A 13,369-nucleotide genomic window follows, 5' to 3' on the forward strand; every position below is an offset into this window, starting at 1 on the left:
CCCAATAGCTTTCAGGTGCTAAAGAAATAAACAAACCTTAATACATCCATACTATGGAATATTATTCAGCAGTAGTAAAAAGGAAGAAATTAATCAGTGTTACATGCCTAGGTGAAGAGGAAGAAGCAAGACTCCAAAGGCCATGTGTATGTGATGTGATTCCATTTACATGGAAAAGGCAAAACTTCAGGGAAGGAAAACACAGCAAAGTTTGTTAGAGCACAAGGTAATTTCTGAGGGTAATCAAATTATTCTGTACCTTGATTGTGGTAAAACAACAGCATGAAATTGTCAAAACACGAAGAACTGGATACTGAAGTAGATAAAAATTGGCTTTCACGAAGTTAAGTTGTAACAAACAAACAAAGAATCCATACTTAGTTGTAACTTCAATGGCAACCTACATACAAAGAGAACTTACAGTTTAGGTCTATATGTATCTGTAGCAACAAGGGGAATTCCAGGAGAACTCAGAAATTTCAAAACCAAACACGTCACAAGAGATCAGAGGTCACATTTTCTACCTGGGATGTGACCCTAAAATAAGCAATACATGCAATTAATTAAAGCCCTAATCTGAAACATTAATTTGAATGGGACTAGTCTAGCAATCCAATGTAGTCTAATCACAATGCTAATCACAACGGAATCACCTCCAGAAACACAAAATGAAAGTTATTCAACATGGAAAAAAAAAAAAGAACAACTACTTCAGTTGTTTTTCCCAGTAGTCGATTAAGAATAAACTGGCCTCCCCCAATCACAGCATCCAGCCAATAACACTAGTGCAGACTAGTATAAATCTATACTTATTTCAAAAGCATGCCTTTAAACTATGTCAGAACTACTACTTAGAATAATTGTAGCGCCCAAATACCACATCATAATTATCAAAACTAGATGTGAATATTTGCTTGGATTAATGAAGAAAAGGAAGTAATAAATGTAACTCATTTTTATTGGATAATAAAATATAGCTGATAGGCACAGGTGTTTTGTCTGGTGGTTAAGACTATGCTAGGAAGTTAGACAATATCAACATTTTGTTCGACTTAATACTGCCCTTATCTTTGTAATAAAATTATCAGTCCCAAGGAACATAATTAATTATCAGGATCAGCTGCAAGTTCTACCTGTGGAATTCCCTTGTACAACCTCAGCAGTCTTACTATGTTAAGGACCCTGCGTTTGAAGAGGGTATTGCTGCTGATTCTGGTGTCTAGTGTTACATACATCAAAAAAGTTCCTCTACTAGAAAGGATTTTTAAAATTGCTTTTAGCTCTGGGCTTGGACTTTGGAAAATATATAGTGCCTTTAGCAAATGTACTTTTCTCTCTTTTTATAGAAGAAAATCAAAGATTGTTTTGAGCTAGAAGATCATATCAGTAACAAGTTTTTAAATCTGCGGAACAAAACACTCTAGAACTACATATACAACAAAACTGAGTGATCCAGAATCCTGTGAATCCCAAAATTTGAGGAGGTGAGGACAAATCTCCAAGAGCTACAATCCCAACTGGCACTGACATCTCTGTAGGAGAAAACGGGACACAAGAGCGTATCCATTGGAAGTGAGTGCAGGAGGATAAAATAACCAATATGCTCAACGTAAAGCACAAAGGGCCAACTGGAGAATAGCAATTGAAACTGCATTGGGTTTTACACATTCCTATTTGTAAATGACTCATGGTGGTTCATGAATTCATGGTAAAGCCTTATAGTGCTACAGCATATTGTGTCCTATGAATGTTCAAAATTAAGCAGCTAAAGCCCATTTCTAGGATAAAGCCTTATATTGTGCAGAAATGCTAGAAGTAAGGTTTCAAGCACTATTAGAGTCAGTCAGAAATGGGAAAAAAGTAGAAAAAAGTACAGATTTATGAGGTCATATCTGACACTTTGAACAAAAATGGCATAAGAAGGAACTGTAGAGCAAAAATCTAGAAAAAGTATTTAGAACCACCTTCTCCTAATACAAGTTCAGAACAACTTATTTCACATTGAAATGAAAATGGAAAAAGACTATGACTAAGGGAGCAGAACAGCTTCCTTACAATGAAAATATGCCAAAAAGGTATGCCTACAGAACTCAAGAAAATTATAACCCACTATTTCAAAACACAGAAAAGACATTAAGAAAAATCACAGAAGACATGAAAACGCGACAGAATTAGATAAACTCAAAACTTAGAAAACACTTGAAAGTCACTTTAGAAGTGGTCTAAACTGGAAGGTACGCAAGAGTGAATCACAGCCGATGTCATAAACAAACCTGCAGAGAAGGAAACTATCAAAGAAAAATGGTAAGAGTTCAACAGAAAATTTCAAATACAAAAGACAGGAAAAGAAGATCCAACATACTAGAGAGGCCCCCAAATAATAAAAACTAAACAAGATGTTTTCACACATTCATGCAAAATGAATATTGTCCTTTTTATAGCTATTTATGTATTTATTTATTTGAAAGGAAGAGCGAGAGTGAGAGAATGTGCACGCGCGGGAGAGAGGTGTCTCTTCCATCTACTGGTTCATTCTCCAAATGGCCGCAACAGGCAGGTCTGGGCCAGGCCAAAGCCAAGAGCCAGAAGCCCAACGGCTTGGGCCAGCTCTGTTGCCCCCAGGGGCATTATCAGGAAGCTGGACTGGAAGTAGACCAACTGACCAATCGGGACTTAAATTGGCACTCCAATATGGGATGCTGGTGTCGCAAGTGGCAGCTTAACCTGCTGTGCCACAACACCAGACCCAAATATTTTTAATTCCATTTTTCTGCAAACTTTCTGAAGTACCCACATAAATAATAATAAAAAATTAACTACATGTGATATATATATAACATTTTCAGTAAACTTTTATTATTCTTTTGTATATATTAGATAAAATAATAGAGTAACTATATGCTATTCTAAAATTTTATCATTCATGATAACCTTGAGAATCACGATTCTCACTATATCAGAAAATAGATAAAGATTTTAGGTTGGAATAGTTAAGGAAAGCCCAGTAGCCACAGATTTAAAAGTAAAATATCAATATGAATTTATGAGGCATTTTTATCTTTTAAAAGCATGTTGACTGCCTAGCTTTATGCACTCAATAAAAAACAGACCAACCTAACAATAATAAACACACTGAATGGATACAGTGCTGCTGAAATGCAATTTCAAAATGAAAAGAAGCCAGAGCCCATAGAGAAATCAGTGGTTCTAATTCCAGGGCAAGATATGTACAAAATTAGCCTGAAAAATATCGTCATGAGAAAGCAGGAAGAAACTTTAGGGACCAAGATGCAGAAGATCTAACTGTTAACAATGGGAAAATTTGAGCACCATGAGGGTCATACAAGCCAACTATGGACTGCCAACTATGCAAGAATAGAATTCCAAATTATACTTTTAAAACACTACTTGGTCTTCAGTAGAGGATGCTGTTTAGAAAGCTAGTAAACAAGGAGAAAGAATTAAACACTTATTCTACTTTTCCTATATGAACAATACCACAGAGTAACCAAATAGTAGATGATGACCTTATAGAAATATTCCAGTTTTAAATAGATAGAATAATTACCATTTTGCATCTTGTTTCTTATAATAATAATATACAATCAATATTATGTGCCTCTGGATAAGTATACTATCACCTATGAAATAACCTGGCTGCCAATGCTAAGCCTTTTTATGCAACTATTACTTCCCATGCAATACAGAGGAGCCAGTAGTAAGTTAAATTAAACTTACAGGGCTGTGATTAGCAAAGGCAGGCTACAGGAAACCACCGAAACAAATGACCCGGTTTCTTCAATAAATAAATCTCAAAGAAAATGAACAACAAGAAAAGATGACTGAGAAGACTGTAGAAAAACAAAAACAAGCAGAATCAAGCCATATAGAGAAGTCAGTTAGAGTGTTTAGGATATACTAAGCTAAGAATCCAAACTTTTCATGCAGGACAAACTGTGTAGCTTTTATCATTTTTTTTTTTAGAATGTAGCCACTCAAAGGAAAAATACCAAATGAAACTTAATGATTACATGTGCATTATTTATTTATTTATTTATTTATTTTTAACTTTTATTTAATGAATATAAATTTCCAAAGTACAGCTTATGGATTACAATGGCTTCCCCCCATAACTTCCCTCCTACCCGCAACCCTCCCCTCTCCCACTTCCTCTCCCCTTCCATTCACATCAAGATTCATTTTCAATTCTCTTTATATACAGAAGATCAGTTTAGTATACATGTGCATTCTTGACAATAGTTCTATTACAGACTTCAGTAACTTAAGTTTTTAACTTTTAAAATTTAAAAGATGCCTCTATATTCAGACTTAACTGAAATTAAGCAAGAAACCAGATTTCAAATTAATGTAAGGCTTGAAAAGTATTTACCTACAAGGAGTGCAGAACAAGAATATTCTGCTGTAGAGCTAACAATGTGACTTTCTATCATGGTCTACTGCTACTTCCTTACCTCAGGCAAGGTTAACAAGCCAGGGAATTAACATTCACCAAGGACCAAAGACACTAGTTAGACAATTCTCTAGACAGTTCCATTTGGAGCTAACTTTCTAGCAGGGAAATAAATACAAATGTGATTATGTTATGAAAACATATAGGATTCTCTCAAGTGAGCCACTGTGAGTAACAGGAATATGGAGTAACTCTCCAATGAGATGACGACGCAGATGAAACAATGGAAATTCATCTTAAGTACTTAACCTCTGATTCTTTCTCCCTCTTTCTGTCTCTCTCTCACCCTCACCTCCCAACTTCTTTCTTTGCCCTCTTCCTTCTCTACCGCCCTCCTCCTTTCCTTCCTTTCTTTCCATCTTCAGATGAAGCTAATAAAATCAAGAATAATAAATAGGGGCCGGTGCCTTGGCTCACTTGGTTAATCTTCTGCCTGCAGCGCTGGCATCCCATATGGGCACCGGGTTCTAGTACTGGTTGCCCCTCTTCCAGTCCAGCTCTCTGCTGTGACCCAGAAGGACAGTGGAGGATGGCCCAAGTGCTTGGGCTCCTGCACCCGCATGGGAGACTGGGAGGAGACACCTGGCTCCTGGCTTTGGATCAGCGTGGCACTGTCCGTAGCAGCCATTTAGGGAGTGAACCAACGGAAGGAAGACCTTTCTCTCTGTCTCTCTCTCTCTCACTGTCTATAACTCTACCTGTCGAATAAAAACAAAAACAAAACAAAAACTATGGATCTTAAGACCTGAAGAAAATATACCTTGACACTTTTTAAGGTTACAATGATGAAGAAAGGAGAAAAATGAATGTTTATCAACAATCTTTAATATAAAATGAGAAGAGAAATGCAATCATCTTAACCTCTGTCTTTTACTACAGTTGAAAATATGTGTACATGCATACACACAGCCATTACGATAATCCAGCGGAAACCTGCACCATTACTGGAGAAGTTAACCTCTTAGTCCCACAGTAGCAGATGGTTATGACCTAATCTTCTCACACTGGAAGATTCTGATGGCTTCCTAGAGAATTTACCTAAAGCTTCTAAGAAAGATGTCACATTAGAAAGACACAATAGTCTGAAGAAGTGAAATAGTTCAGTAAAGCTCACAGGATTTTGATCTTAAAAATCACATGCAAAGAACACTATCTTACTCAACACTCTCCTGTAAATAATTTTGATACATAAAAACTTTTTTAAAAGAGTCTCACCCTTGAGAAAATACTTAATGCCATTTATTCTTTGAGCTTTTATGAAAAGTTTCTAATAATCACCTTATAATTTATATGTATTTAGTTACTATGCTTCAAATTATTTGCTTTATTTAAAAACATAATTAAGGTAATATACTGATCATTCTTACATTCCACACAGTGATATTTATTTTTTATCTATTTTGTTTTGTTTTCCATATTAATCGATGGGATTTAGAGTTGTACTTAGCCAACTTAAAAGTATACAAAGGATGAAAATACAGTTAGAACAGCTTGGGGGCTGGCGCTGTAGTGTAGTGGGTAAAGCCACCGCTGGCAGCAACGGCAAGCCATACGGGCACCTGTTTGAGTCCTGGTCACTCCACTTCCATTCCAGCTCTCTGCTATGGCCTGGGAAAACAGTAGAAGATGACCCAAGTCCTTGGGCCCCTGCACCCACGTGGGAGACCTGGAAGAAGCTCCTGGTTCCTGGCTTTGGATCGGTGCAGCTCTGGCCATTGTGGCCAACTGGAGAATAAACCAGTGGATGGAAGACCTCTCTCTCTCTCTCTCTCTCTGCCTCTCCTTCTCTCTGTGTAACTTTCAAATAAATAAATAATTTAAAAAAAAAAGGACAGCTTTTAGCCTCATTCATTTCTCTATCTGCTGTTCCTTTGCTCTTAAGTTACCTTTATCATCTTCACAACGAAACAAGGAAGAGACAGAAACATAGGAAACTAAATTGTGTTACTTGTTTTTAAAAGCCAAAACCAAAGGCATTTAAGTAATGGGCTTTTATACATTATCTGTCCTCTACTTTTACAGAAACATCTAAAGAATGTAGAAGGAAGATGTATAAAGAAATCTGTCTAAATTAACAACAAAAAAATCATCCACTTTAAAAAAGGATAAAATGTTTACTTTTTTAAAAATACACAGAGTGGCCAGCTTTGTGGCACAACTGGCTAGGTGGCCACATGTGATGCCCATGTCACATCTCAGAATGCCGGTTTAAGTGCCAGCTACTCCAGTTCTGGTCCAGCCCCCTGCTGATGCACTTGAGAAGCAGTGGGTAATGGCCAATTAACTTCAGCTCCTGCTACCCACTTGAGACAGCTCCTAGCTCCTGGCTTCAGGCTCACCCTGCCCCAGCTACTGCAGTCATTTAGGGAGTGAACCTATGGATGGAAGATCTCTCTCTTTCTCTCTGTCACTCTGCCTCTCAAACAAATCCTTTAAAAGTAAAAATAAAAACATACAGAGAAGGGAAGCTAAGGTGCTGGCTGTGATACCCATGTCCTCAGAGTGCCCAGCATCAAGTCCCAGGGTCAAGTCCCAGCCCTACTCCTGATTCCATCTTCCTGCTAATGCCACCCGAGTGTGGTTCAAGGTGTTGGGTCCATGCCACCCATACAGAAGATGGATTGAGTTCCTGGGTCCTGGCTCTTCCTGGCCTAGTCCTAGCCATTGCAGGCACTGGGGAATGAACCAAAGATAGGAACACTTTCTCTCAAACAAACAAACAAACAAAATCAATTATTTTAAAATCTCCAGAGATCGGGCTGGCACTGTGGAATAGTGGGTAAAGCCATTGACCTGCAGTGCCGCCATCCCATATGGGCACCCTTTCAAGTCCCGGCTGCTCCACTTCTGATCCAGCTCTCTGCTATGGCCTAGGAAATTAGTGGAAGAAGGCCTAAGTCCTTGAGCCCCTGTACCCACATGGGAGACTCTGAAGAAGATTCTGGCTCCTGGCTTCCAATTGGCACAACTCTGGCCGTTGTGGCTAACTGGTAAGTGAACCAGCAGATGGAAGACCTCTCTCTCTCTCTCTCTCTCTCTCTCTCTAACTCAGACTTTCAAGTAAATAAATAAATCTTTTTAAAAAATCCCCAGAGAAACACACATAATGAAAGGCAATTTCATAACTGAATACTCCCTCGTGACTAGTATACAGCATGTAAACCAAGGATTCATCAAGCAATTTGATGTTGTTCTATTCTTATTTTTTTTTTACAGGCAGAGTTAGACAGTGAGAGAGAGAGAGAGACAGAGAGAAAGGTCTTCCTTCCATTGGTTCACCCCCCAAATGGCCGCTATGGCCAGCGTGCTGCACCGATCCAAAGCCAGGAGCCTGGTGCTTCCTCCTGGTCTCCCATGCAGGTGCAGGTGCCCAAGCACTTGGGCCATCCTCCACTGCCTTCCCGGGCCACAGCAGAGAGCTGGACTGGAAAAGGAGCAACCGGGACTAGAATCTGGGGTGCCAGCACCACAGGCAGAGGATTAGCCTAGTGAGCCGTGGTGCTGGCCCTATTCTGAATTTGTCTATGAAAATAAATAGCATCAGAAACTAGAGACAAAAGTAATTTTTCCTTCTTTTAAACTGAATGTTTACTTGATAGAGTTTCAAAAATTTAGGATGAAATTGTTAAACAATTTTCTTCAGAGGGCTATGAACTAGTGGCATAGTGTTTAATACACATGCCACACTAATCCCACATTAAATCAAGTAATGAGGAGCTGGTGTTGTGACAAAGCAGGTTGGACTACCGCCTGTGACACCTGTACCCCCTACTGGAGCATGGGTTCAAGTCCTGCTCTGCTCTGCTTCCAATCCACCTCCCTGCTGATAAGCATGGGAAAGCACCAGATGGTGGCCCAAGCACTTGATCCCCTGCCACACACATGGGAGACATAGGCACAACTGCAGATTCCTGGCTTCGGCCTGGCTCAGACCTGGCTGTTGTAGCCATTTGTGGAGTGAACAAACAGGTGGAAGATCTCTCTCTCTCTCTCTGCCTTTGAAACAAATAAATCTTTATCTCTTTATCTCTTTATCTCTCTGCCTTTGAAACAAATAAATCTCTAGAAAGGTAATGAACAATTAATTCTTTAGTTTCATTACAAAAATAGCAACTGATTAACCAAAATCTTTTTAAAAGAGACTTAATGTTTCCAAGTGTTAAAAATTCTTGATAGCAGGCCAGCGCCGTGGCTCACTAGGCTAATCCTCCTTGCACACCGGGTTCTAGTCCCGGTCGGGGCGCCGGATTCTGTCCCGGTTGCCCCTCTTCCAGGCCAGCTCTCTGCTGTAGCCAGGGAGTGCAGTGGAGGATGGCCCAAGTCCTTGAGCCCTGCACCCCATGGGAGACCAGGATAAGTACCTGGCTCCTGCCATCAGATCAGCGCAGTGCACCAGCCGCAGCGCACCAGCCGAGGCGGCCATTGGAGGGTGAACCAACAGCAAAGGAAGACCTTTCTCTCTCTCTCTCTCTCTCACTGTCCACTCTGCCTGTCAAAAAAAAATTCTTGATAGCTAATAAGCAATTATAAATAGTACATATTTATGTTTCATTTATAGTATTATTATAAAAATTATGAATAAATACAGGTTACTTATGTATGTTGCTGTGTTTGTTTTCTGAACAACAGTGTATTTCTACAAGACAAAAAAGTGACATCAGCTCTTTCTAACACATGTAGGCTTCCAGATAAGACAGGCATTTTGGAGAGCCTTACAAGAAATGTTACAGGATATTTTTGCTTTACTTACTTTGTAATATGGTCAATGTTGGCGATTTGCTTCTTGTTCCGTATGATCTTAATGGCTGCCCAAAGCTGCTGGATAGCTTTTGTATCTGCCTGTTGTCATTTTGTTAAGTGTGCCATGACCTGTTTACTGTCGCTCCCCCTCTTCGTGGAGGAACGACACTAAATCCTGTGCTGTTCTTTTGTCTGCTCGGCCCTTCCCGGGTTTGCTGCTGGTCCTTCCTGGGTTGGCTGCCGATCCCTCCACCTCCGTGGAGGGGCGGCTCCCCCTGCCACTTTCCCCACTTCCGCGGGGGAGCGGCACACCGCCGGCCGGCTCTCTCAGGGGCTGCACAGGTGTTCCCCTCAGATGTTCCCCTTAGATGTTCCTGGTGCATGTTGTCTCTCTCCTCCTTTATAGTCCTCTTCTACCAATCCCAACTCTGCTACCCACATGCCGAGCACGCTGCTCTCCTCCAATCAGGAGCAGGATCAGCTCCTGCAGCTTATCAGTCAAACTGATGAGGCAGCTGCGTAGAAGTTGTTTACTCCCTTTCAGCGCCATATTGTGGGAGAGCAGATGCATAGAATAAGTCTTAATTCCAGTAACTTAGTCTAGTCCGAGTTGCTCCCCACGGTTTACGTCTTTAGCTGTAGTGAAAAAAAAACCACGAGGAAAAGAACATGGATTACAAGATGAATTGGCAACATAGTAACATTTTCAGCTTCTCTTGACTATTAACTGTACTAATGCAGGCTGCAGTACTGCCAACTTTTTATTGCTGACCATTGATTTCACCAGTTATTTGATAAAAATTATCATTATTCCATTACTTTGTAAAGAATGACATGCTAACAACCATAAAGTTAAAAAAGAGGTCTTCCCAAGAAAGACAAGTGGCAACCTTCTACCAGTATAAATATGTAGATATCTTTCTAAGTTTTATGCTAAAGGATAGAAATATTGCATGATAAGCTTTAATTTAAAAAAAATGTAATTTGACCAATACAAAATAGAATGTGTATGTCCTCAGTACTTCAGAGTATTACAGTCATGGCATGAGAAATGAAATGATTGATAGATTTGAGTTTATAAATAAAAACATTTCAAAAAATAAAACAGTTACTTCTGACATTTACTTCTCAGATGAGGCGTGAAAGGCTGGGGATAGTACACTAGATGATCAGGAATAATCAGTTTCTTGGATTAAGTGTTTCAAGGTTAGGCAACAACATTGGTATTCTATTCAAATTTCAATATTCTGGGTGAACTAAAAAAAAATAGCCACCACATCTACATCTAATTTTCCAGCTGTCTCGTGGCAAGACTGATGAAAATTACAGGGGATTTCAGCCCCTGTCTGACTACAGATGGTATTATGGGAAGAGCATGGATTCTGTCTATTAGGAATGCTGTAGGTCTATTAAATCTTCACCATGGACTTCGTCTTTAATCATGAATCTTGGCATTGATGAACCAATGCAACATATAATCTCTTAAATCACACAGCTTATGATGTTGAGTTTAAAATCTAGGCCCTTAACTATAAAGTGAACATGAAACCGTCTCAGTTTGCGGAAATCTCCTTGACCTCTCCTTTCCTATCTTCTAAGGAAAGAGACGGAGCAATGGAAACTCATTCTTTGTTCCAAAATTTGCTGAGAGACTTACATGAATCTCTGTTCTCTCTGCAATTCTTTGCACAGTCCTCTCAGTTTTCCCTCTTCCTCTGGTAGCCTTAAGCAAAACCTGCGATGGTCCTCAAAGCTTATGTGGAGAAGGCAGATGTTTGGTGAGTCTGGTCTCAGTCAGCTCCTAGAATAGATGCTTTTCAGAATGACACTGGTCACAGGATGTAATATTTTGTAAAGGTACTCTTGAGTATCCTATTTTTTTCCCATCATTACTTCTTTTTTTATTTTTAATTTTTAATTTTTTTGACAGGTAGAATTAGACAGTGAGAGAGAGAGAGAGAAAGAGAAAGGTCTTCCTTCCATTGGTTCACCCCCAAATGGCCACTACAGCCAAAGCTACGTCGATCTGAAGCCAGGAGCCAGAAGTCTCTTCTTGGTCTACCACGAGGGTGCAGGCACCCAAACACTTGGGCCATCCTCCACTGCCTTCCTGGGCCACAGCAGAGAGCTGAACTGGAAGAGGAGCAACCGGGACTAGAAACCGGTGCCTATATCGGATTCTGGCACTGCAGGCAGAGGATTAGCCAAGTGAGCCAGGGTGCTGGCCCTCCCATCATTACTTCTAATCACTACAAACCTTGCTCAGGAGAATTACTTTAAAAATATATATATATATGGGAGACCCAGATGGAGTTCCAGGCTCCAGGCTTTGGCCTGGCCCAAAGGCAGGCCTTTGCAGACATTTGGGGAACGAACCAACAGATAGAAGATCTCTCTCTCTCTCTTTCCCCATGTGGTGTTTGTCACCCTAGCTCTATTTGTTTCAAATAAATGAATAAATGTGTAAAGAAAAATAAAATAATAATGCCAGTATTTACATTTTAAGAGGACTTGAGGGTCCAGCCTTGTGGCACAATGGGTTAAGTCACCACCTGCAGAGCCAGCAATCTGGGGAGTGAACCAGTGAAGGGAAGATTTCTCTGACTGAATCGCTCTGTCTCTGTCTGTCTGTCTCTCTCTCTCTCTCTCTCTCTCTCTGTGTCTCCCTCTCTAACTCTGCCTTTCAAATAGATAGATACATCTTTAAAAAAAAAAAAAAAAGAGGGCTTAGGGTCCTAGGATGTGGCATAGCAGTAAAGCCACTGTTTGCAGCACCAGCTTCCCATAGAGGCGCCAGTTCCAGTCCTGGCTGCTCCACTTCTGACCCAGCTTCCTGCTAATGTGCCTTAGGAAAGCACTGGAAGATGGCCCAAATCTTTAGGCCCCTGCACCCATGTAGGATACCTGGATGAAGCTCCTGGCTTCAGCCTGGCCCAGCACTGGCCATTGCAGCCATTTGGAGAATAAACCAGCAGAGGGTACACTTCTCTCTTTCTCTACCTCTGCCTCTCCCTCTCTGTAACTTTGACTTTCAAATACAATAAATAAGTTAAAAAAAAAGACTTAAGGAAAATCAGTAGTTCCATATGCACTTAGACGTACTACTAAGATTTAAAAATTACAATCACAATTTATGAACATTTTTAACATGTACAGAAACTTCTCAGGAGTGCTAGTCGTCAGAATTAGACAAACCTTATAATAAGGAAATTGTTGCCAAAATATAAAATGTTCTAAAGGTGACATCTAATGGTGAACTGCAATAATACAACTCAAACCTGAAGATTATTCAAATTCTCAGATAAAAGAACAAAATTTCAGTAAATTTTATATGCTTTAAACAAGTACAGTTGTTCATTTTGTATAAGGCACTATGTTTAAAGTATTTAAAAATGTATAAATGGTGATCCTTCTCAAAAAATAACCAAGAACTGGTGAAGTTTGACATATACATGGAACAATACTAACTGTACAGTCATAGAGAACAAATAAATGGTCCAGAATATGTGCTATGAGAGTTCACACAAGAGACACACTACTTTGAGGTAAAATTTAGACAAAGAGAGAACTCTGGTGAATTTTTAAGAAAACATAAAGGCCTTTTTTCTTTTTTTTCTTCTTTCAATTTCTTGAAGAAGTAACTGTTTGGGGTTTTGTGACACAGAGGATTAGCTACCGCTTGAGATGCTGGTATCCCAAATCCAAGTTGCAGTTGGAACCCAGGCTATTCTGCTCCTGATTCAGCTGCCTGCTAATGCAAGTGGAAAGGCAACAGAAGAGGACCCCCGTGCTTGGGCCCCTGACATGTGGGAGACCAGGACGGAGCTCCTAGCTCCTGGCTTTGGTCCGGCCAGGACCTGGTTACTGTTGCCATTTGCAGAATGAACCAGCAGATAGAAGATATCACTCTCTCTCTCTGCCTTTCAAATTAAAAAAAAAAAAAAAGATTTTCAAAAAAGATAATTGTCTAAAATAAAAATAGCTAATAGGTGTCATTAAGCATCATACGACAACCACTACACAATGAGGGGGAAGTAAATAGAATTATTATAAGTATCTTAGTTTCAAAATGTTTACTTTATAGTTTAAAATTTCTAAAAAAATTATGAGTTCCCATATACCCATCATCCACTTTCCCTATTATTAGCCATATTAGTA

The sequence above is a fragment of the Oryctolagus cuniculus genome, chromosome 13, assembly GCF_051225735.1.
Source record: "Oryctolagus cuniculus isolate XC-2025 breed Fujian yellow rabbit chromosome 13, ASM5122573v1, whole genome shotgun sequence".
NCBI lineage: Eukaryota > Metazoa > Chordata > Mammalia > Lagomorpha > Leporidae > Oryctolagus > Oryctolagus cuniculus.